Here is a 26,187-nt window from a genome sequence, read left to right as displayed (position 1 = left end):
TGGGGGACACTGGCAGCACAGGGTGTGCAGCTGTGCTGTGGTTTAGTCGATGTCTATGATGTGATGAGGTGTGTGTGTTTTCCTTTCTGTGTGCCCAGGCGTGTATGTGTATGGTCGTCTTGTGTTGGCCCTTAGTCCTGGTGGCATGGCTTACATGGCATGTGTGGTGTTGGGTGTGGCAGAGGTGTTTGTAGTGTATGTATGTGTGCCCCTGTATGGTGTGAGACACACATGTGTCAGCCAGGAGTTGTATGCCTGTTGTTTGTTTTGTCTTGCCCTGTGTGGATGATTGTATGCAATTGTGTGGGCTGTGGGGAGTGCACTGGTGTTGTGTGTTCGTTGTCAGCCAATCCTGCAGTGCCTGTGTCCCTGGTTGTGTGTCGCAGTGTGTGTGTATTGTGCTTGTTGTTACAGTGCTTGTTGGTGTGCATGGGGGTGCACGGGATAGGCACCTGGCCTGTGACTAGCTCGGGTGGGGTGCAGTGTTGGTCGGGGTGGTGTGTCACTGTGATGTTTGGGACCTGGCCATGCCTTGGTGTTGCCCTGCCTTCTGCATAGTGCGCATGTGTTGACCGCGGCGGTGACGTGTCCGTGACCGTGACGTTGCTGCAGGTTGGCGGATGTTGTGTGTTCCGGATGCCGTGGGGTGCCTTGTTGTGAGGTGGGTGATGTGTGGGTGCCCATGTGAATGTGTTGTGCCCCCCAGCAGGATGCCAGTGTTTTGTTTGGGCACTATGTCGGCATGTGAGATGTGTGGTGCATATGTGTAGTGGCGTACCTGCAACGGCGTCCGCGGCGGCCCATCTGGTGATAGTGTTGCAGCAGGTACATGACCGGATGCATGTGGAGGGCTGGGTCCATGGGGTTCATGTCGGGTCTCGGCCTTCGTGCTCCGCTGTCGACTTTCCGCCTGCTTCAGCTGTGCGGTGTCTCCGCTGCTGTGCGTCTGCTTGTTTGGGCCATCCTAATTTGTCGAGCAGGGCGGACGTCATCGGCCGCGGCGGAGGGTCTCGATTGGCTCCAGCCGCCACGGTGGCGGGCGCACCTTGATGGCGGAGCGCAGCGCTCCGCGGCGGACGGGAAATGACCTGTGTTTACCTATCCTAATGTGGCGGACGTGAGTTCCGCTGCTCGCGGGCGGAAAAAGCTGTTTTTCCGCCCCGCCATCGCCGCGGTGGTGCCACCGCCCGACATCCTAATGGACCCCTTAATGTGGTATGACTCTAGAATTGCATCGATGCGTTTCGGTGGGCTTGAAGATAAAGAGCCAACACCTTCTTCAGGATTAAAAATATATGGTCCCACAACAAATTACAATATCTGCAATATAGGGGGTTGCTGTGCAATTCTTATTGTTGGTTGGACTGTTAAAGTCCGCATGACATATTGGACCAATTGTCTATGTATTTTAATTAGTTGTTTTAGCTGAATTAAAAGTTCTCCGCTTGACATTTTTTCAATGTCAGGATGTGGTGTGTAGCCGGCTAAAACTGGCCATGTGGCTCCTGGTCTACCTAGTGAACCGAGCCTGGTGAAGTGATTTTGATGTTTTAGGGCGCCATTAAACCAGAGCTGGTGCTCTTGGTATGTTAGTGGAATTTCAATGTCCTCGAAAGGAACGTATTCCGTTGGAGATTCCCCTATTTTGTAGTAGTGGAACTCGTGTGTCACAGCATGTGCTGCTGGAAAATGGATCCGGGAATAGAATACCTCTGTCTGCCGATATTCATGGGCCTCTACCACAAATATGACTGTACCACCTCTTGATGATACTCCCTTTCTTATAAGTTTGTAAGTTACACTCTTCCTTACATTGACTGGGATGAGTATAGCCTCTGGGTCATCTTGCCGGAGACTTGTGTCTTCCTCTAAAAGTTGAGCTGCTAATTTAGCTCTCTTTCTTCGTCACTTCCCGTCATTTTACTGACAGAAAGTTTTTTGTTGCAGAGCAAGTTTCAAGGAAACGAAGATTAGGTGCACAATATTTTGGAACACGGTATCCTTCAACGTTGACAAAACCAAAAACTAATACCTAGGATTCTCATCCTACTAGGTTTTGGCGGATATTAACCTTTTACCCACTCCAGACATCTATTGGAGTTTTTACGGGAAAAAGGGGTCCGTGTGAAAAGCACGACTGAGTTACTCTAGTATCTAGCGTTAGATTATCGCCTTACCAAATGTTGGGCGCCATGTAGTGTAGTTCCTATATTCCCAATAGGCTCTGCGCATTGGAATAACATAAACGATAGTTTAGACGTAGGACTGAGGTCGACTAGGTCTCTATTGTATATGTTAGACTTAATTATGAATGCCAGCTAGCTCAGAGGTCACTAGAAACTTTCTCGAGTAAACAGGAAGGAGTTAACTTTCCTGAATAGACAAGAAGGGATTCGTTTCTGACAACCGCATAAACATGACAACTTTTCTCCCCCCAAAATAAGGATTATATCTCCGGAGTAGCGGAAACAATAGACAGCTATTTCACTCAGTCACTTGTGCATGCTTAGTTTCACCAGGAGTGCAGAGAAATAGAGAGACGGGCGTTTTCAATAAAAGTGGTTATTTATTGAGCAGTCTTCTTTCTCATGCAAGAGAAGTGAATTGCCACAATTGCAATACTTGTCATAAAGTAAAGTGCGTACAGTAAAAGGAGTATTATGAAATAATACTGTAAAAGCATTTACATGGTTTCTAAGCCATAAGATACTTAAAATGGATAAAATATATGCATAGATAAAACCATGACTAAACGTACTCAACTGGTGCTTCTAAGATACGCCTACCCCGGTGTACCTAACCTAAACCTAGTACGTGGGAAGAAGTAAGTGAGCTGCAGTTTAAGTTAAGATAGTTTTTGCCAAGAATCTGAATCAAGAATTCTCTAAGGATCTAATCAGCTCCGTACCCGGTTATAGAATGAAGGAGGTCTTGTATCTCTTTCTCAGGACTCGATCTCGCAGTAACCCGCAAGGGTGACTGGAAACACTGGAGCTGGATTTCTCGGCAGGAGAAAAGACAGCGTCTCTCTCAGTGCGTCAATGAGAGGGTCGGCTTCCTTCAGCACTCGTTTCAGCAGGGCGTCGGGTAAGTAGAAAGCCAATCTGCTCCAAACCACCGTGTGTTTGCTAGGGCAGCTGTTGGTATATTTATACCTGGAAGGTGCTGAGTTTGACGTAAGGTTGGACCTAAGACGTCACTAAGAACTCGCAGTTCTTTTAGGACTCCAGGAGTTCTTGGAGAAATAAAACCAGAAGCAGGGGGAATTCCCGGGCTGCTGGAGGCTTGGTTTGTTTTAAGAACGCGTTGTACTTTCTAGGAGTCTATGGGAGTAGCCTTGCCGTATTTGGACTGCATTGGCTATGACTAAATATGGATATCATTATTATGCCTTTATAAGGATATGATTTGTTATAACCGCATAAGGGCATAAATCGGGAATATTTAAATAGGGTCCTAGATACGTTCACAACAACAGCATCCCAAGCAGCACTTCTGTGAACCGATCAAAACATTTCTGACTATACTATACAGTTGTCAGCTGCCTTGAGGCGGTGCAGAGACAGAAAATCGAGTAAAAAAGTATTGAATTGCACAAATATTGTAGAAAAAATGTTGTGAGTAAGGAATATTGACAGACAAATTCTCGTGGTCAAGAATATCAATTTTAGGTAAGTAATATTGATTTAAAAAATATAAATGTAATTAATATCGTTTGCCATAATATAGTTATTAAAAATATCAATTTTTTATTAATGTTATATATTTTAGTATATATTTTATATGTGTGTTTTTGTATAATTGTTTGTATTTTTAACAATTTAGAAGTTATACATTTTTTTAAGTTGAATTTTGCATTTTTAGTTCTGTAGCGGGTTGTGGGTTTATAGACGTATAGGGTGTATAGGGTGGGAAATACTTTAATTATATAAACTTTATTGATTATTTTTAGTAGTTATTAAATTTTTTATTTGAAATTAGCGTTTTTAGTTCCGTAGTGGGTTGTGGGTTTATAGGGGAATATTTATTCAATTCAATTCAATTCAAGAAAACTTTATTGCGGCTATTATAGCCATAAAAGCACATTCAATTTACATCAATTGCAAATCCATGCTAGTTTAGAGTTACAAGATCATAGGGTACATTGAAATCTAGGCATGAATAAAAAATAATACTACTAATTACAAATGTAAAATCATCATTATGGGAATTTTATGGATTAAAACATACAATAAGAATATCATTTAAGTATAAAAATTCATAAAATTCTAGAGAGCCTGTGATCGCCTTCCAGCCCCGTATATATAATGCTATAACTTTTTGGGGTTTACCTCCGTCAACCTCCCACTGACAGTGAAGATTCCGGGGGCCTCATTTATGAGGCCTTGCGTCAGTTTTGCGCTTCCGATGCGTCACTTTTTGTGAAGCATCGCCAGCGTAAAACATGCCTCCTGTTGCTCACTATTTACAAAGTGACGCATCTAAGCAGATGCGTCACTTTGTAAACCCCTGCGCTACATTATACCTGCGTCAGGTATAATGTATGCAGAGGGGGCGTTCCCCCCCAAAAAGCCTCGTAATAGTGACGCAGTGAAATCTATGAGATTTCACTGCGTCACTTTTAGGACGCTGTTGCGTCAAAATCTTGTGCCGGCCTCACAGCAGGCGTAAGACTGATGCAAGTCCTTTCACATGGGGCTTTCCCCATGTGAAAGGACGCATTGCTGGAGTTGCGTCACTTTTGTGACACATTCCAGCAATGCGTGACTTTTGTGCTTACAGATATGCCAGAAATACTGACGTATCTGTAACTCCTTGCGACATGATGCGTCATACATTAAATATGACGCATCAATCATGTCGCAAGGAGGGCGCACTGAGAAGTCACGCATCGCTGCTTTCACGCAGCGATGCGTCACTTCTCATAAATGAGGCCCCAGGATTTTAGTCAAGATGCCGGGTGTGAAGAGAGAAAAAGATGCTACGAATTACTTGTGGTCTGGTCCAATTTTAACAAATTCCTTCGTGTTGACCACATAGAAAACAGAAATTTCGAAGTTGCAACCACATAAACCGGGTCAGTGTCTGTTTTTAGGATCCTAAAAAAATCAAGATAGTTCCTTATGCCCAGGTTCCTACAAAGTTGGATAATCCATTGTAGCCTAGCCTGTTAATATGCCACGCAGAAGAGCATTACGTGAACTATAGTTTCTTCCTCCACATGGCAACCAGGGCAAAGGCAATGGGATACTCCCGCCCACTTATTTGTAATCGCGTATAGTGGTAGTGTTTCATACCTAAATTGCAAAAACAACTTCTTGGCTCGCATCAGTTGTATAGAGTCCAACACCCGCTCAAATTCATAATGACACTTAAAATCCAGAAACCTACAAGTTAAACTCATAGGATTAACTGACTGCAAACGTTTAGTCATTTCGTACTCTTTCAGTGCAGTTGCCAAAATGTTCTTACAAATGGCTGGGCAGGATACTTCTGGATTAATCCATAGGTTCTCCCTACCAATTGCATGGAATGAGTGCCTTACAAATGATAGCCAGGGTATACTACCAGCCCCTAGTGATGTCATTACCGCTTTTAATTCCTCCCTATAGCAGCCCAACTCGGGAGTACTCCACAGCCGCCGCCAATAAAGCAACGGGCTGTCGAGATAAGATCCGCAATAGGGAGGATATTCAGATCCATCCTTAGCTGTACTGATGGTGTGTTTTTTGGTAGGGTCAGGATTTGTCTAATAAAGTTATTTTCAGTTAATGTGAGGGCATTGGATGATCTGTGCCCCCAAAGTTCCGCCCCATATAGCGATCCTGACCTGGCTTGAACTTTGTATATTTCGAGTGGTGGGCTTATAGTCTTTAAAACACAACTCTTCTGGACTTAATTCCCCCAGCAGCCTGTGTTAGCTTTAAATTAGCCTTATCCATTTGAGGACTCCACCCCATTTTGTCATTCAAAGAGAGGCCCAAATAATCAAATATAGGTACCCTCTCAAGGGGTCTGTCCTCCATCATCGGGGGCGGGCAGTTGTTGGAATTAGCATTGAAGACCATGTATTTGGTTTTGTTGATGTTAACCACGAGGTTCCTCTTTTTGCAGAACTGGCTAAATTGATTTAGCACATGCTGCATTCCCATAGCTGACTTCGAAATCAGCAGGGTATCATCCGCAAACATTAATGCGGGAAATCTGCGGAGAGCCAATTTCGGGGAGTCTATGTCCTTGATGGCAAGTAGATCTTCAATTAACCCGTTGAGGAAGAGGGAGCTAAGGGTCAGCGCAAGCACGCAACCCTGCCTCACCCCCTTACCAACGGGAAACAGAGCCGTCAATTGCCCGTTCTTGCCATACCTTACTCCGGCAAAGGTACCTTCGTGGAGCCGTTTAAGCTAGAAGCAGAGGTATGGTGGAACTCCCATGGGCAACAGAATACTCCACAGCTGGTTACGGTCCCCCATATCAAATGCTGATTTCAAGTTCACGAAGGTTAGATATAGGCTCCCACCTTCCAGAACTACGTGCTTCCAGTAAATTAGCTGGAGCCTAAATAACTGATCTACAGTGGAAGTGTTGGCCCTAAAGCCTGCTTGCAACGGTTTCAGAATATCATGGTCTTGAATCCATTCCTGCAATCTTTCCAATAACACCCTAGCAACAATGTTTTGGAATACATCAATGAGGCTAATTGGCCTATAGTTGGCCAGTTCAATGGGGGACCCCTTTTTATAAATAGGGATAATCTCTGCCCCAGCCCACATGGGAGGGGCTAGCAGACCGTGAAGAATTGCGTTAAAAAGTGATTGAAGATAGGGAACCCACACTACCTGTTCATTTCTGTTCAGGTCCCCGGGAATTCTTTCTAATCCTGGCGCTTTGTTCAATTGAAGCTTGGCTAAGGCTAATTGAACCTCAGCCAAAGTACAGGGAGGTATATTCCATACCGGATCGGAGGTTAAGCAGCAAACCGGAGGCTCACTTGGTTCAATTGGCAGAGTTGAATATAATTCTTTAAAACATAGACGCCAGGCTTCCTCACCAATATTTGGTTCAATAATGGTCTTGCCCTCTGTCTTCCCAGTGTGGACCAAGTTCCAGAAAGCTCTCGCGTCTTTTGAGTCTAGAGCAATCTTAATAGCCTGCCATCTATCTACTTCCCATTCTGATTTTGCTTTAAAAAGGTTTTTTTTTAAACAGCCCTAGCTTCCTTAATACGTAGGCGATCACCCCTCTTGAGGGATAATAACAGAGTTCGCTTTGCCACCCTACACCCCCTGCTAAACCAGGGGTTTTTATCCCCACGGTGTTTACACTTGGAGGGCCTACTGCTATAAAAGAAGTCCCCCAAGGTTACAACCATTTCCTGATGAATTTTCCCCAGGTCATCACTGTGTCCTGTGTTGGCAGAATTTCCGGATACACAGCTTGCCTTTTCTAAAAGGGGAATAATACTATTGTACATTCTGGACATTATTTCTGGGGATTGGTTAATTGTGGCCCAGCGAATATGTCTCCCTCCATCGACTACTCTAAGGTCGTTTCTAGGGGGATTTACAGTACCTTGTTCTGTTTCAATCATACAAAAATCTGGCAGGATGACCAGAGGATTATGGTCACTTTCGATGTGCTGATCAACGCTAAAATCTACCACTTTGTGCCAAATTGCCACACTAGATAAAAATTAGTCAATTACTGATGCCTGACCTAATCTCTCAAAAGTTGGATGCCCTGGGTTGTCTCTCGGGAATCGCCTATTACAGGCCCTCAGAGAGAAAGTAAGTGTGAGAGAGGTCATCTGGAGGATTAGTGGGGTCCACCCCTTTATCGGGTATGTATTAGGCGATGGGATTGACCAAATTGCATCCTCATCGCTAGTAACAGGTTTCATAAAACCATTAAGGGGTTCATAATGGCAATTAAAGTCCCCAACAACAGGGGCGGCTGGTGACATTTGAAAGTGGTGAGGCGTAAAATGATAATCATACTGCACTGTAGCGAGCGAGCGCAGCGAGTAAGCCTGAACCCACTAAGGAGGGTTCGTGGGGATTACCCCCCGAGAAAATTTTGAAAAAAACGTGGACAAATGGTGCATTTTCAAGCAAATTTGAGAAAGCAGGAAGGTTAATAAAGCAATTGTGAAAGTGCAGTTATTACATTAATAGATGGCATAACATAGGTAGCTGCTTATTCAGTATAACCACAGAGCTTCATACATTCTGTCCTATTACACTGCTGAATTCAGACTATAAGACTTTCATGAAAATCTCAGCTCTGAGAGTAGAAGAAGTTGCACAGCAGTTGGGAAACAGCCTTAGTACACCTCCCTCAGTCATGTTATCACGTTCACCCCATCTATTGTTCAGCCGGTCACAAGCGCCCTGAAGCTACTGATCAGCTGCATGTGGCGTGGTACAAACTGCTGAGAGCAGTGAAGGGTGGAGATGGGCAGGCACTCCTTCACAGTTTGATTCTAGAAGAAATGAAAATGTATCTATCCCGTAAATAAATGTTTGTCCGCTTCAGTTGCCAATTATTTTGTGAGATGAAACCTCTAGGGACACATCTGTGCTCCTTTACAGATAATGAGGTGGAAATGACAGTACCTCTTTCTATGTCCTCTTACTTCAGACAGAATAACATATGGCAGTGAGGTGTGTTCTCCTCATGGACTGAACACCTTAGATCTGATGATAATGGGCAGCCTGAATGGAATAATCTGACATCTTTAAAATAAGCCATAACTTACTAATTGCACTGTTGTCTCACTTCTAGGGTGTGAGTAGCAACTTGCCAGCAAAAACCCTACTCGGACCCATCCAAAACCAAGAACATATATTTATTAAAGATCTTGTATGGGAGAAACAAGTGTCCACCTGGATAAACAAAAATAACTGTTGACATTGACTTGTTGAGAACCTGGGGAATGGCAGAGGTGCACAGACAGAATCAACATCAGCTGCCTGCAGGCACTCCAATGCACGCTGTGACCCTGGGGGATGTGTCAGATTAAGTGGAATTGAACAGCACAGGCGCAGTTTAAATTGGGCATTCATACCCACATAGCATCATAGCTGAACTACAACAGCAAAATGAACATGTTTCAGCAACAAAGAGATGGCACCAACATTGAGCTCCCCATTAAATGTATACATTTCCACTTGCTTAACACTCCTTCAAAAAGAGAATTATGAACATTAGTCGGAAATTGGGACCGACCGAGAAAGTAGCAGTTAAAAACCACACTTGATAAAGGATATTACAAAACAATTTGAAAATCTCGGACTAATACAGCTGTAAAACACACTAACTACAGGTGGCTTTTTCAATGCACAGTTCAGGGGCACGTCAGAGAGTTGATCACATCTGCAGGGAAGTCTGGATGGAGAGTGAAGGTGCACACCTCATCCACCCCAATTCTATACCTCGAACCCCTTTAACAAGAATTGTAGGGAGAAATGGAAAGGAAATACAGAAATCCACAGCCGGAAAACATATAGCCTCTTACTACAATTAAAAATGGCTGCAGCTTTAGAAAGTGAAAAAGATACATGTCAGAATCTACTGAACATCCACTGACTCTCCATCTCGTCGCTCTTAGTTCTTTTATTTGAAACTGCTGTCTCTTCATGTGTTGGCAAAGCCTGCTCAGCACACCACACTTTGCACACCATGTCCATACACATCTATCCACATCTGCCCCCTACGCGTCACACCCTTCTCATTCACTCTCTGCCCTCCGCGTGTGCTCTCCATACTGAACACCTGCTTTCTGCCGTCCAAATCAATTAGGTTTCTTAGAATAGAAGGCACTCAATGATAACGCTGAGAACGCCTAAACACCCGCGTGGCAATCTAGAAATGCATTTGTAATATTTTAACACGTCACGTTCCCAATTCAAGTTGGTTGTCTGCACATTTAAGGGAGCTATTTAAAAAACCCTTGGCAATGTCAATGGTTTTTCACGTGAGAGAGCCATTAGCTTTGCCAATTCATCTTTCTAACATTTAATTCAATTCCTTCAGCGGAAAAGCACATTTTTAGCAATAGTCATAGGAGCTTCAGTAAAAATACATCTTTTTTGTAATAGTTTATTTATTCATTTTGTTTGCAAAGAGTGGCATCGTTTTTTGCCCGATCGCACTTCTCACCTTGGGAAGAGAAGCTTAATAGTAAATGCATAGCCTCAGTTGAGAGAGACATATTTAACACTGATTATTTGCATTGGAAGGCTAACGCTTTGCATGTGACTTATTATAGCTCACTTAGTTTTGCTAGCAATGTGTGTTTAATCTCTACGCACAAACGGCAGGATGTCATTTGAGTAAGAAGTCAAATACTGGCATGCAAATAATCGCAGGTGGGGGCTAATCCCAGAAACCGAAACCAAAATTCACAAAATAAACTGCTGCGATGCAAAAACCAACTCGGAGGCTTGCATTTTTCTGTCAGAATTACCAAAGCAGGGGGTTCTAGAGACAGTCGACAGACCCCTAACCTCTGAAGAACTTGAAATAAGTCCTAGAAAAAATTGGCAACGCTACACCTCGAAGGGCTTCAAACTAGGCGCTCTGGTGAAGTCACGCAGCTCTGCTACCACTGCCAGGCTGCTGAAAACAACATTATGCAACAGTCCATGCTCCAAGGTGAGCACCAACTCACTCACGGGTGCAGCATAAAGGGGGCTTAGAAACAACAGTCCTGCAGCGGCATGACACACACAACTCCAGCGCAGGCATTAGCATGACACTCTTTCTCACAGTGACCCGGAAGAATGAGATGGGACAGAAACACTAATTCATGAAACACTCTGGGGAGTAACACAGGTATGACTAGGCTACTACCACTGATATAGTGCAAAACGTTTATGCTGCCGCCTCACGTGAACCCATAGCAAAAGCCGGAGGACAGCCCTCTCTACTACTAGGTCGAGAAAGTCCGATAGAATCAAAGGAAAACTTCTTGGAACAATTCAGGAGCAATGTAGGGGGGTCCTGCCCGCAATGCTGCCACCGTTCAGAAATCATTGGGCGGAAATGCTACGCAGTAACAAATGTTACCTCAGGGTTACTTCCACAGCGCACAAATAACACATTTAATATTTTAAAGCACATCCTGTCTTCAGCCCTAACTCCACCCAGGCTTTGTAGCCTGTGCACTGCAACGCTGGAGACGGAGTTTTTGCACATGATGTCACCGGTGTCACGATATACCCTAGTCAACTAAGAGCACAGCACAGCACGCACGCACCTCAATACTGTTCTGTCTCTGTCTGTGACGTGACTGACTGTTGTGGTGTGGACCGTCGGACGTCTGCTGGCTGAACTGGCTGCTGCTGCACGTGGCGATAACGACACTACGAAGAGAAAGACAGTTAGAAACAGAAACTAACTACTAGCAAGAATGTCACGGCGCGCGCGTCCCGAATGGCTAATCACTGCATGGCTTCATGCTGAAGTCACACAGTGATTGGCCATGATAGCAGGGCTGAGCAGTGTGCCCCCACCCACGCGCGGCATCCAATGATGGATTTTGCGCGGTGCAGCACCAGGATTGGCTAGGGGGCACACTGAGTACTCGCCCTGGCGCCTTTGTAAACCCCGGGCCCGGCTGAAGCACCACCCCCGGCCCCTTCCGACCATCTCTCAAAGGACTCGGTTTGTTGCGCATGCTCGAGCAAGTCATAGCCCATAAATCCTCATTCACACTACTGCTGCTGGCCTGATGCACACTGTCACTCAAGCTGCAGCAGGCCAGCAGCCCCACCCCCACCCCCTGCGCACTGCGCACCGCACCGGCGCATACCATTATCGCCTTGCCTGTCCCGGTCCGGATTGAAGCGCTGCGCTGTGGAGCTTTATTGGGAATTTTTATGTATGTAATTTAGCTTGCCACGGTGCATCCAGGCTTAGTGGGGCTACGCCCCTACGCCCCAATGGACGCACCGCGGCTGCCCGCCAATCAAAAAGGACACATTACCCGAGAGGGAATTAAGAAGACTTACCAGAGAATCTAAAGTCGAGGCTGTCCCACCATGCTGAACTGGCCGAGAATAGATGTTAATAATGGCCAGTTTTGGTAAGTTTCTGTGGGTCAAAAGGATGCAAGTAATGTCTGGAGAGTGAGTGTCAACTCTTTTCACCACGCATCCAAGGTGAGTTCCCACCCATATACATAAACCTCCCGATGGTCTACCTCTGGGGCCCTTAACAGCTGGCTCACAATATGCCACAAACCCTACTCTATAGATGGGGCTTAGGGCCCATGTTTCTTGGAAGAGGCAGATCCCATGGGAGTCAATATAATCTCCCCAGTTCGGCAAGTCAAGTTTGGCAGCAAGGCCCGCAATATTCCATGACACCATTCTAAGGCCGCCAAAATGACCTTCCAGGCCACTCACTGTGTTTACCTCGGGCCATGCGATATCCAACAGACCAGGGACCTCTTTACAGGATGGGGAGGGGACTACTACTTCAGGGGATTATCTAACTTCGCTGGGTGGGATGTATATATCCGTTGGTGGAACAAAATTACCATCCTCTACATCGGAATCAACTATAAATGTTCTTTCACTCTCGAAAAGCCCTGTTACCTCACTAGTCAGAAGGTCTCGATTCTTCCCCCCAGCCACCTTCCACTGTTTAAATGCCTCTGCCTCTTAGATGTTATTATTGTGGGAGGAGGAGTGGATGGTAGTCAATCCACCAGATCTAGTACACTAAATCTATTACTTACTGGTACACCTAATGAGTGCAGATTGCTACCCACCTATTCTCTATGGCACTGCGTAACAGGTTGGCCTTGTCATCCCCTGTTGTTTCCATAATATCCTAGATTCACACTGTGGTTGGCGGGAGGATAGAAATAACTTAGATCCAAGGTCTGTATTGTAGATTGGAAGTTTTTAGGGAAACCCATTCAAACATGCTCCACCACCCTACTATCCTTAAAATTGATGACAATACAATCCCCCTCCACATTTTTGGGTCTGCGACCCACCCATCCCACTCTTCTGGCAAATAGGATTTGACATTGCAAATTTCTTGGAAGGGGTCTATTATTGTTCAACCAGTGAATGGATTTGTTTTTTAGTTCAGTATAGGATTCAATTTCACCGTTGCCCAGCTTGGGAACCCCAGCCAGAACAACTACATAGGGTGAACTTTCGGGGGGTAGGTCAAGGTGAGGAAGGGTAATCTTCGGGTCTTCAACATTAAGGGGCCCATTAGGATGGCGGGCGGATTGCCCCCGCCAGGCCGGTGGTGACCTGGTCACCGCCGGCCTGGTGGGGGCAATCCGCCCACCATCCGCTCCGGAACGACCCCCCCCATATTAGTATGGCTGGAGGGTCCGCGGCGGACGGAAAGACCGTCCGCCGCTTTTCCACCCCGGTCGCCTTGCGACCGGGGCGGAAAATGGTTTATATGGTGGCGGTATCTAATAGACACCGCCATCCATATTAGCATGGGCTTTAAACAATGCCTTTCCGTGGCGGCAATGCCTCCAAGGAAAGGCATGCGGAGACTCCCTGCAGGGGCCTGTTGCAGGCCCCCAGGGACTCCGTGGGGGTGGGAGGTGCACATGTACCCCCCAGCAGTTCCATGCACAGCATGCCTTCCTGCCACTGTGGCAGGCGGTGCTGAGTGCACCGCCCGCCACAATGGTAGGAATGCAGGATGCGCCCGCAACTGTGGTGGGTGCATCCTAATGCTGCCCACTGGACCCCCGCCCTTATGGCGGGTGGTCCCTTTCACCGACAGGATGGCGGGCGGGCAAAGTCCGCATGCCATCCTAATGGGCCCCTAAGTTTCCCTTTTGGCATTCCATCTACAATTTTCCACTGGTCCTCTCCCGACTGTTGTAGAGCTTTACTTGCTATCATTTTGCAAGCCATGGTTGGATGATCATCTGAACAAGCAGTAGTAATTGGGTTGGTTGTGTTTACCCTAGTCACAGTGGAATCCAAAGGGTTGAATGGACGGCTACAAATCAATGAGGGATTAGAGGCCAAAGACCATTCAAACACATGCTTTGCTTGTGTTTTGCCACAGTGCACCATTTTATCCTCGATGAATTCCAGGCTAGACCTAGAGAGTTCTTCGATTTTTGTTAACCTATTCTCTATTAACAATAATCTTCCCTCGAGCGCTGCAATGATGATAGTATAAGAGCACCCACTTTCAGCAAAAAAGACTCTTCTGCCATAGATGGTATATGCACAATATTCGCCGCATCAGGAGCACTTATTGGAAGTGAGATCTCCTGCGGGCCTTCGGTGGCTTTAGGCCCCACAATGACAGAATCCTTATTATTATTAAGCTTTGGTATCTCAGGCTTTCTTCCCGCTGAACTGCTCCTTCCCGCTTCCTTTTGTGGATAGCCCCCTCGGAGTGCCCCTGTGGCTGTGAAGAAGTACTGGGGGCTTCAGAATTGCATATTACTATACTATCATTGGGATTTATCAATAAGTTGGCAGTCCTTGGCACCGGCTGTGACAACTCTCCAATCAAAGAAGTATTGCCCAAATCTTGTAGTGGCTGGATGTTGGTCCGACTCGGGGACCCAGCAGCAGCGGCCCTTTCCTGACGCCGCTCAGGTGTACGAGCGTTCATTAGAGCCCCTAGCGAGGATCTTTTGGTAAAGACTGGGTCCTGGGAGAGCCGACGCTCTGTTAGGGCTATCTCATGCTCCAAAACAGACATGGCCCTCGTGATAAATTGATCTAGTGTCCTAGCTACGTAGCCGCCTGTCGTCGCTTTCTTCCCCCTTCCTTTACGCCCAGCCATTATGTAGACCAAATGATAATAACTGGATAAGTACTTACAGGACAAACGGGCTAAGTAGGCAGCGGGGAGGGGCTAATGCGCCTCTGGTGCTGTCGGCGCGGGGCTCCTGGGGCCTGTAGTCCACCTCCTGGGCCAGCAACACTCCAACAAGTCTCCCGGTCAAACACTCCCGCCGGAGGAGCTAAGTAGGCAGCGGGGAGGGGCTAATGCGCCTCTGGTGGTGTCGGAGCGGGGACAAGTATCCCGGTCAAACACTCCTGCTGCGATGCGGCACCCACGCAACGAGTGCCGCGAGTAGCTAAGTAGGCGGCGGGGAGGGGCTAATGCGCCTCTTGTGTTGTTGGCGCGGGGCTCCTGGGGCCTGTAGTCCACCTCCTGGGCCAGCAACACTCCAACAAGTCTCCCGGTCAAACACTCCCGCTGCGATTTGATTAATTGTGATGATATAGTGTTAAATGTGTAAATTAATTTGTTATTCATTATTTAATAATTAGATGTTAATTAATTTAAATTAATACATTAGTAATTAATGATGGTAATTGTGTAATACATTTTAGGTGTGTGTTGTGGTGTTTATAGATGTAATTGGTGGGAAGGATGAGAAGTAATTTATTTTTTATTGATGAATTATTAATTAGTTGATAATTAATTTGAATTAATTAATTAGTAATTAATTATGGTAATTGTGTAATTAATGCTAGATGTGCATTGTGGTGTTTATAGGTGTAAATGGTGGGAAGTCATTTATTTTTATTGATGAATTATTAATTAGTTGTTAATTCATTTAAACTAATTCATTAGTTATCAATTATGGGAAACGTGTAAATAATTTTAGGTGTGTGTTGTGGATATTATAGTGTTAAAGAATGTGCACTCATGAATGTTTTTATCTTTTTTTATTAATAATTTTTTTTAATTCATTATTAATTATGTTAATTATGGAGATACATGTAAATAAAAATGTTGAAGTCTTTTTTTATCGGTGTGGTGTTATAGGGTAGGAAATAAAATAAATACATTTATGTTTTAAATAATTTGTGTGTATGTTAATATTTGCTCCTTTTAAATACATTTTGTTCATAAATATATTTATTAATTTAATTTATATATTTGTAACTTTTTGTTATATGTAATTAACATTATAATATGTGTTCTTTTTATATGTTTAATATATTTAATTGTATATTTTTAAATATATTGATTTTTTTTTCAATTGTTTACATGTTAATAGTATTTTTTTTTATCTAACACTTTCCCTACTGTTGCACTCACTGGGTTAAGAATAGTAATTTTTACCCCTCTGCTATCCAGCACTTTCCCTACTGTTGCACTCAGTGGAGTGGGAATAGTCATTATTAGCCCTCCGCTTTCCAACACTTTCCCTACTGTTGCACTCTTTGTCGTGGGAATAGTAATTTTTGCCCCTCTGCTATCCAACACTTTCCCTATAGTTACACTCACTGGAGTTGGAATAGTAAATTAAATTCTTCCTCTATCCAACATTTACCATCCTTTTGCACTCACTGGAGTGGGAATAGTAAATTTGACCACTCTGCTATCCAACATTTGCCCTACTGTTGCACTCCTTGGAGTGGTTATCAGGGCCGGACTGGGAACTGAAAGCAGCCCTGGCAAATTTTGCCAGACAAGCCCCCGTCCGGCGCGTTGCGAGCTCGCCCACTAGCAGGGCGTTTTGGGGGGGGGTTCTCCAAGAAAATTTTGGAAAAAGACAGGCCAAAATGTTGAATTTTACAGCACATTTTTCATTACATATTCAATTGTTTCAACTTTCAAAGCACAGTAAATAGTAGATGATGACCTTAAGAGCACCAGGTTGCACAACCAGTCATATTTACCCCTAGACATTCTTACAGAGAGCACCAAAAATAGACACGAGTAATGAATCAAAGAGAACAAAGTAAAAGTGAGACCATCCCCTATATGGTGTGTAGCGAGCAAGTGTAGTGAGCAGGCACTATTAGGGGGAGTTTGGGAGGGGTTCTCCCACAAAGAAAGTTTTTGGAGACAGAAAGGCCAAAACAAAGCATTTTTCAACACATTTTTCATTACATATTAGATTGTATTAACTTTTAAAGCATAGTAAATTACCTGAATTTAATTTGGAGGAATCTGAGGCCGACAAGGACTTATCTACCATGTCTCAGCAGTCATTATGAACAATTTTTATCTAAAAAACACCTCACAAGGGAGGCCTGTGGAAGACTAGTGCTACAGCTCATCATCCTTGAAGAGCATCTCCCTACCATGTCCCAGTATTATTTTGAATGTTTAACACAGGAGAGAGTTTACGGATGCATATTCTTTAAAGCGCTGTGAGTGCAACTACTTTTGTAAGTGTATGGCTAGTGTAGTGTATCACTATTCATTGTTGCACTTTTCTGAGCATAGCTATTTCTACTGGGATTAAGAGTGCTAGCCCCGCTGGCAAGGGCTCTATTGCTCCACACCTTATTGGGCTGATGTAATATTGCCTGTTATATCATATGGTAACTCCATCTAGCAGTGTTTAGATATTGACAAGGCTTCGAAGGCCCAGATGTGCCCTCTATAAGTAGCGCTTAGTAGCCATTGACTGGGGCATGTGCTTCGTCTGAAGGTAACCTGTACCTACACCCTGCTTCTGCTATGTATCCCGGAATCCACACAGAGAAGACACAGGACATGTGTCTGAATGTTATGTGAAGCAGATTAGCAGATATGTATGTCCATTTACTTTGAGGAGTTAATAATTGGCATTTCCCACTGCCATTGTATCAGCAGCAAATAGTTACATACCCTACCACCAATCATTTAGCCCAACCGTGAACATGAAGCATAGGTTGTCCTCAAGGGCACTTATGTGACAATTCACGTGACTTGTGTGACAACTTGTAGGACACTTTATGACAGACATGAGCTCAATAAATATCCATAACTTGACTACATGTGCATCGCATGTGCGCAGCCTTTTGAATCTCGAAAGAACATGGAGGTGACTACGGCGAGTGATCCCATTTAAATGGATGGATATATGGATAAATGGATGAATGAATGGATAGATGTATGGATGAATGAGCTTTGATGAAGATGTCTGTGAAGGACATTGTAAGAGTTTGGCCCGACAGCGTTATCACTATAGAACTAGGGTTCCTTCTCAAGGGCCCCCTCTCGCCTCAAAGGCCACCTCCTATTACATAATAAAAATAGGTTCCCTCTTGCTTACCTAAATCGGTATGTTTCCTGATGAGAATGTTCCCCCAGCAGCAGGATCTCACACGAGTGAGAGAAGTTATGGCTTAAGCTGCATAGTACTTCCACTGCACAATCTACTTGGAGGTTCCCTGTGCAGCAAAGTAACTTCATGTCTTCTCAAAATGCAGATGTTCTGGGTTACTATCCTGGCATTAGTCAGTATGCTCTCTATTCACGGCTTCCACTTCTATTGCTAGTGGCGCTCGGTATGTTTCCTGATGAGAATGTTCCCCCAGCAGCAGGATGGCACACGAGTGAGAGAAGTTATGGCTTAAGCTGCATAGTACTTCCACTGCACAATCTACTTGGAGGTTCCCTGTGCAGCAAAGTAACTTCATGTCTTCTCAAAATGCAGATGTTCTGGGTTACTATCCTGGCATTAGTCAGTATGCTCTCTATTCACGGCTTCCACTTCTATTGTTAGTGGCGCTGTAAGCATGTCCCTGTGTCCCTGTTGAATGTACTTGAGAGCACGTACAGACTTTTAAAGTCATACAATGCAGACTTACTGTAAATATTTATACAGCACAATTGGCGCACACGTGAGGCTTCAGAGCATGCGCTATGACATCATAGCATGGGCTTGGCAGGACTTTGACGTTGTGCAAAAGGGAGGGTGACTGGCATGATTGCCTCACATGACTATGACGTGCTCTGCTGGAAGAATGTGGGTGAGGTGGTGTAGCATTACCCAGCTACGCATGGCTCATGGATAGCACTGAGGGCGGCAAATGAATATTTAGTCTAGTGCAGTGATAGGCTGATATGGGGTCTCAGATTGACATTACCGGGAGAGTTACACAAACCACGGCTCATCAGTAACTAACAAATGCCAGTTCTACCCATTTGGCTCCCAGACAGGGCACTCAGAAGAAAGAGCACACCAGCACTCTATCTTCGGGCCCACCTCCAGTCCCTTCGCTCGATCACTGACACTGCTTTAAATCCTGAGTGTGCCTACGCTCCAGTGCAAAGGTTAATGTGATGTAATGCAATGTGGTGCAGCACAAAACAGGCCGCACAAATATTGTGCTCTTTTTCGGAGGAGTCCACCATTGTTGCCCTGAGTCCTAATTCTGACTGAATACTTCCATGGCACTGAATGCAGCTTTTGCTATTTTGTTGACTTTATATATCAGGCCACCAAGCGGGTGCTTGCTCTATTGTTAGAAGGGCAGCCCCTGTCACCTTCCTGGAATGTGCTGCATTATTATGGGATCATTCACTTTCTACTTTAGAAGTTTTGTGACGCTGCAGTCTCAGTCATGCCAGGCAGCACAATCACTGACTGTGAAATGCAGGCCTGGTGAAATATGTCACTGTCATGGGCTATGTTTCACATTGAGGATGTATCCTGCTGAGGCATTGCACAGGACTTGACTTTGATGGGGTATTTACCGTGGTTCTGTACACGGCACCAGCGAGGCCACGAGCTCCACACTGTGTTCCCCACAGCAGGGGACTGAGTTGGCCGTTGCATAAAGGCCAGGGAACAAGGCCTTTCAAAACCGGGAGATATAATCCCAGGGCCCAGTGGACGCAGAACTCGCAGGCGTATCACATCGAACCTAAAATATCAGCAGACAAAGACTGTGACAGGGGAGCCCAATATAATCTCAGGAAGGGAAGGAGTCGTGGAGCCCTTAACACTGAGCACCTGTGAAAACCAAGCCTACCAGGGACGCCCTGAACTAGGGAGACATGGACTGTCAACTCTTGAAAATGAGGTAAAGATATAGGCAGTGGCTAATTTAAAAAAATAATAAGCACAGGGAGTCCAAAGTTTTCTTAGAGACCCACTTCAGGAGCAGCCGAAAGCTGGGGTGCCTAGACTTGTGAATAACTAATGCCATTTTCCACCACCCCCACACTGCTTCAGCTTTATTCTCTTACAGGTTCTTTTTCGTCCATGCTTTCCCCTTTTTTTTTTTTACTCTTTTCCTATCTCTCCTTTTTCCTTTCTCTGCCTTTATCTCTCTTACTCTGGGTAAAGTCTGAATAATGAAAAATGTGTCCCATTCCGTTAAAAAAGAGCGCAAGACACCTCAACCTGGACAAATGAGACGCTGGATATTTAGGATGTCAGCCAGATCTACTGTCAGGCCCTTGTCAGCAGGACACCATGTTTACACAATCCAAGGCTTTCGTTTTAGGTATCTTTATTTTCAAGTGTATTTATACAAAGTGGTCCACTGAGGGGCATATCAAGACCACAACTCCCAGAAAGCACAGAATAGTTAAATCAGTGCTATAGCTGCCAATATTTCAGATTGCTATGTGTGACATTTTCATAATTTCATTGTAAATATGAGTCAGCCGTCCAGATCTTCTTAGTTTCTTTTTTTTTTTATTTAAAAAAGGCTTTTTATTGGCATCAGCACGAATACACAGAAACATACAAAAATATATATATATACAGGTGGAGCGTACATTAGCGTTTTTTTATATCTACAGTCCATTTGTGGATGCGCGCTTTTTTTTTCCCGTTTGTTTTCCCTCAGTTACGAGGAGGGAGAGAAGAGGGAGAGAAAGAGGGGAGGAGAGAGGGGGAGGGGGGGAGGGGGGGAGGAGGGGGATCGTTGTCCTTTACTGGGCTTTCCTCAGGTGGTCGTCGAGTGGGCCCCACATGTGTAGTTTGGCGTTATGTTCTTTCGAGAAGTTGCCTGTGATGTTGTCTGCCCCTCTCAGGAAGGTGACCCAATTAATCCATGTTTTAAAGTTTGCTTTGGCTGTGTTCTTCCAGTTAGTCAGGATTATTTTAAGGGCTGCTGTGAGGAGTAGGTCCAGTAGTTCTCTCTCTTCTCTACTTTTTAGGTTCGCGGTCAGGTGTTCTGTCGCCAGGCTTACGAAGCTGATTGTTAGGTCGGCTTTGAGCATATCATTTATAAAGGTGTTTATCTGTGTCCAGAACCTCTTGACTTTCACACATGTGAAGATGAGGTGTTCGAGGGTGCCCTCTTCTTTCTGGCAGTTCCAACAGTTGCCCGATTCGGCGATGCCGACCTTGTGGAGCTTGGATGGTGTCCAGTAGGCCCTGTGGAGTAGCCAATTCTTTGTTTGCGCTAGTTGTGGGGTGATTTTGTTCGTTGTCGCCGAGCTCCACATTTTTGCCCGTTCTATTTCATTTAGTTGCCTGCCCAGGGTCGTCTCCCATGCGTTGGTGGCTTTCTTGTTCTGCGCCAGTGTGGAGGGGCTCAGGAGCTTGTAGATCTTTGCAGTTGGGTGACCTGCTGAGTTGAGGACTTGCAGGTACTTGATGATGCTTGGCTCCCCTTTGTGTAAGTTCGCTTTCGTTATGGCTGTCTTGATCTTGAGGAAGTTGTAGAGCTCTTGGTTTGGGAGGTCGTGTAGCTGCTGTAGGTTATGGAACGTCAGCGGTCCTTGCTTTGTTTCCGTCTGGTTGGGGAGGCTGATACCTTTCTCGATCCATGTGTCGTTTTGCATTGTCGCTCCATGATAAGTTATTTTTGTGTTGAACCAGATAGACTCCCATGCTGTGCCTCTCAGCTTCTGCGCCATGCGTCTGTCTATTTTCATCAGCGCTTCCCTTGTGTGCTTCAGTATGGCGTTTGTCTTTTGGGGGTGTCTGTTTGCTGTTAGAAGGGCTATTGGCTTGAGCCCTCCCAGGATGTCTTTCTCAACCTCTAGCCAGACTGGTTTGTATGTTTGTGTATCGTCTATCCAGGCAATACCCTGTCTCGCCAGGCATGCCGTTTGGTATGTTTTGAAGTTTGCCAGATTGAGGCATCCAAGGTCCTTTGTCAGTCTTAGTTTTTGTAGGCTTATTCTGGGTTTTTTGTTTTTCCATAGGAAGACGTTTATGAGTTGGTCTAATTTTTTGTGGAAGGGTTCTGTCATTGGGAGTGGTAGCATTGTTAGCGTGTAGTTTATCGCTGGGGTTATCATCATTTTGATGGTTTCTATTCTTCCCCACCAGCTTATGTATTTTGGCGACCACAGTTCTAGCCTTTCTTTTATTTTTTTCAGTGTGAGGTCCTCGTTGTGTTGGAGCGTTGATGTGAGATCCCTTCCAAAGTGCAGTCCTAGGTATTTTAGTGGTTTCGTCTGCCATGCCAGTCCGGAATCTCCTAGGACCTCTCTTGTGGTGTGGACATTCATTGGCTTGCATTCCGATTTGTCCTTGTTGAGTTTGTAGCCTGAGGCTCCCGCGTACTCTCCTATTGTTACCATGAGCGCTTTTATGGACGAAGAGGGGTTCGCTGTTGTGATTAGGATGTCATCTGCATACGCCGCTAGTTTGACTGTCTTCTCTTTGATCTTGACGCCTGTTATACCTGTGTTGTCTCTTATTCTGGCCAGAGGGGGTTCTAGAGCCAGCAGGAAAAGGCCGGGGGAGAGGGGGCATCCTTGTCTGGTGCCTCTTCCTAGCGTGAGCGTTTCTGATGCGCTTCCGTTTACCACTATTTTTGCTTTTGGTTTGTTGTAGAGGGCCATAACCATTGCCGTGTATTTTTCCCCCAGTCCGAAGCGCCCCATGCAGTTCCTCAGGAAGGGCCACGAGACTCTGTCAAAGGCTTTTTCCGCATCTAGCGCTATCATGACTGCTTGTTCATTACTCCTTGCTGTGTGGTTGATCAGATGGCACAGTATCCTTGTGTTGTCCTGCGATAGCCTGTTTTTGATGTATCCCACTTGCGAGGTGTGGATGATATCTGGCAAGACTCTGTTTAGTCTATTGGCCAGGACCTTTGCGTAGATTTTGCAGTCGACATTTATTAGCGAGATTGGTCTGTAGTTCTGGGGGAATTGTGGGTCTTTCCCCTCCTTGGGGATTATGGTGATGTTGGCCTCGCTCATGGGCTCCGTCATTTTCCCGTTCTGGATGCATGTCAAGTACGTTTGTGCCATTAGCATTCTGATGTGTTCGCCGAAGGTTTTGTAGAACATTGCGGAGTATCCATCTGGTCCTGGCGCTTTGTTCTGTTTTAGTTGGCTTATGGCTGTTTCAATCTCTTTTTCAGTTATGTCGGCTTCAAGCGACTCCTTCTCCTCCTCCTTGAGTTTTGGCAGGTTGGTGTCATTAAGCAGAGTTAGTCCTGCATCTTTGCTCAGGTTTTTGTCCTCGGCATATAGCTCTTGATAGAATTGTCTGAAGACTTCCAGTATTCCTTTGTTCGTTGTTTGGGACTTGTTTGTTTGATCTGTTATCGCTGCTATCGTGTGCTGCCTCTGTTTTGCCTTTAGGTAGGATGCCAGTTGTTTCCCTGCTTTGTTTGCTGCGCATAGATTGACTGATTTGAACTTTGTTAGCCAGCACCCCGCCCTCTCGCTTAGAATCTTGTTCAGTTCATATTTCTTTTTTGTGAGCTGGGTGAGCGTGTTCTTGTCTGCTATGTTTGCGCAGTGACCTCTCTCCAGTGCTGTTATCTCCTCCTCTATCTCAGAGATTTTCTTGTTTCTGCTTCTGTTCATCCTGGATTTGATGTTTATTAGTTTCCCCCTTAGTGTTGGTTGGCGTCCCATATGATGTCCTTCCCTACTTCGCCATTGTCATTGTGCTTGAGGTAATCTACAATTGCGGCTTCGATTTCTTTCACGTTTTCTCTTTTTTGGAGGATGTCATCGTTGAGCCTCCATCTTCTCGTTGGGCTTTCGTTGTGTTTGCCACTTAGAGTGAGTGTTATGTGAGCGTGGTCCGAGATGGTTATCGGAGCTATCTCCGTTTCTTCTATAAGGTGCGTGTGGGTGTTGGACATCAGTATGTAGTCAATCCTACTGTAGGAGTTGTGTGGGTGTGAGTAGAATGTGTACTCACGCGCCGTTGGGTGCTGTAGCCTCCATGGGTCTGCTAGATGCTGTTTGATGCACAGGTCTTTCAGGGTGTTGTTGTTGTTGTTGGAGTTGTGGCTTGGTCTGTTTGGGTGCCTGTCCGTTGCCTGGTCCATTGTCTTGTTCATGTCCCCGGCTATGATCAGGAGGTCTTCTTGGGGCAGACCGGATAGTTTGCTGTCCACTTCCTGCCAGAATTGTTTATTTTCAGAGTTTGGGCCGTAGATGTTGGCCACGTGTATTCTGTCGCTCCCTCTCTGGACGCTCGTTATTAGCATGCGGCCATCTTCGTCTACGTCCGTTTTTTGTGTTATTAGGTTGGCCCTCTTGCTCAGGATCGTTATTACTCCTCTTTTCTTCCCTTTTGCCGGTGAGCAGAGTACTTCCCCTATCCATCTGGCCTTGAGTTGCTTCGCCTCTTCTTCTGATAGTTTGGTCTCTTGCAGCGTGTATACGTCTCCCTTTAGTTTGGCCAGGTGTTCTAGTATTTTCCTTCATTTGACCGGGTGATTCAGTCCTTTAACGTTCATGGATACTATCTTCAGATCAGTAGACAGGCCCGCTTTTGTTGGGTCTGTCACGGTGGTTTGGTGTTGTCGCTGATGCTTGTTCTCTTCGCCCGGTCTGGCGCTGGCCTATATGTCCGTTCTCTCCGGTTCGTCTTGCGGCCCCCCCCAGGGGTTTGGATGGGAATAGAGAGAGGGAAAGAGTAAAGGATGTGCGCCGAGAAAAGAAAAAGTAAAGGGATTTTGTTCATTACACAAATGATAGCTGTATCATGTACTGTCTTGTCCACCTGCCCCGCTTCCCCCCCCTGCCTGCCCCCCTCCCCCCCAACCCCCCTCCCCCCGTCTGTAGTAACTCGGGTGTGCGACAGCAAGGGTCCTCACACTCCCCCCCCCCAAGTCTTTGAATAGTCTCTGCTATTGAGTCGGGCCCCCAGCCCTAAGGTCTCTTCGTGGAAATGGGGGAGGTCAGGTGATCAGGTGTTAGCTAAAAAAGGATATGGCTGTTGTTGTTTCTCCCCCCTCTTTCCGTAGCTGTGGTGGCACCGCTGAGGTACCTGTGGTTGCTCTTGTGTGTGATTGTCTGAGGTAGATTTGTTTGTTTGAGTTCAAAGTTGCGGGGGGGATCAGATGATCAGGCATTGGCTAAAAAAAGGATATGGCTGTTGTTTCTCCCCCCTCTTTCCGTAGCTGTCGCGTCACCGCTGAGGTAGCTGTGGTTGCTTTTGTGCGTGATTGTCTGAGGTAGATTCGTTCGTTTGAGTTCGGAGTTGCGGGTGCTTGTTAAACAAAGATTCTCTTTCCTACTCCTCCCCTTCATTTGTCTCATCCGAGGATGCTCTTCGCTTTGCCCCCGGGCTTGGTAGCTCCATGTCTTCTGGTGCCGGGCCTTGTAGGTATTTGTGTAGGTCGTTGGGGTCATCGAAGATTCTGCTTCCGTGCCTGTCTGTCACTCTCATTTTGGACGGGCCCGCAAAAGTGAAGGCGATGTTCTTTTTCCGCAGGTGTTCCCTCTGGGCTAGGAAGCCCTTCCTCACCTCCACTGTCAGTTTGGAGAAGTCTTGGGTGATTGTTACTTTGCTTCCGTTTACCAGCATCGGGCTGCCTTTTCTGGCTACGGAGAAGATCGCGTCAGTGTGGTTGTCCCTTAACGGTTTGCATATTATGGGCCTAGGGGCGTTGCTATTCGCTTGCTTTCTGGCCGGTATGAGATAGGCTTTGGTGATCTCGAGCGGTTTTTCGAAGCTGAGTCCGGTGAGCTTGGGTATTAGAGTCTCCAGCATTAGGGCGCATGCCCCCGGTGTCTCTTCCTCCTCCTCAGGTACCCCCAAGAGTCTTATGTTGCCTTTGCGGCTTCTGTCCTCCTGCTCCGCCATGGCCTTTTGTAGTGCCGTGGTTCTTCTTATCACCAACCCCAGGTCTTTGTGTGTTATGTTGGCGTTGTCCTCCAGCTGGCTTATTCTTTTCTCTGCTTCGTCTATTCTCCCGTTGGCTTTGCTTTGCTCTGCTCTAATCGCTGTTAGTTCCATCTGGATGCTGTCCACCGTTTTTTTCGTGGCCTTTGCCAGCTCGTTTCCTTCTGTTATTTTCTTCAGGAGAGTGTCTAGTGTGATAGTCCCGTCACCCTGGCCGCTGCGCTCCTTGCTCGGAGAGGCGGGGGTCTCGTTCTTGCTCTTTTTCAGGTCGTTTGTGCCTTGCTTCCCATCTCTCCCTGCCATGGCGTCGGTGCCTCGTCTGACCTGGTGTGCCTTGGGTTTCCCTTCTATTAGCTGCTGTCTTGTGGCGGCCTTGTTTTCCCCCTAGTTTCTTGTTGCTCAAATCATGGGTCTAATTTTTGTATTTA

The sequence above is a fragment of the Lissotriton helveticus genome, chromosome 3_1 (assembly GCF_964261635.1).
Source record: "Lissotriton helveticus chromosome 3_1, aLisHel1.1, whole genome shotgun sequence".
Lineage (NCBI taxonomy): Eukaryota > Metazoa > Chordata > Amphibia > Caudata > Salamandridae > Lissotriton > Lissotriton helveticus.
This window is presented reverse-complemented; position numbering follows the sequence as displayed.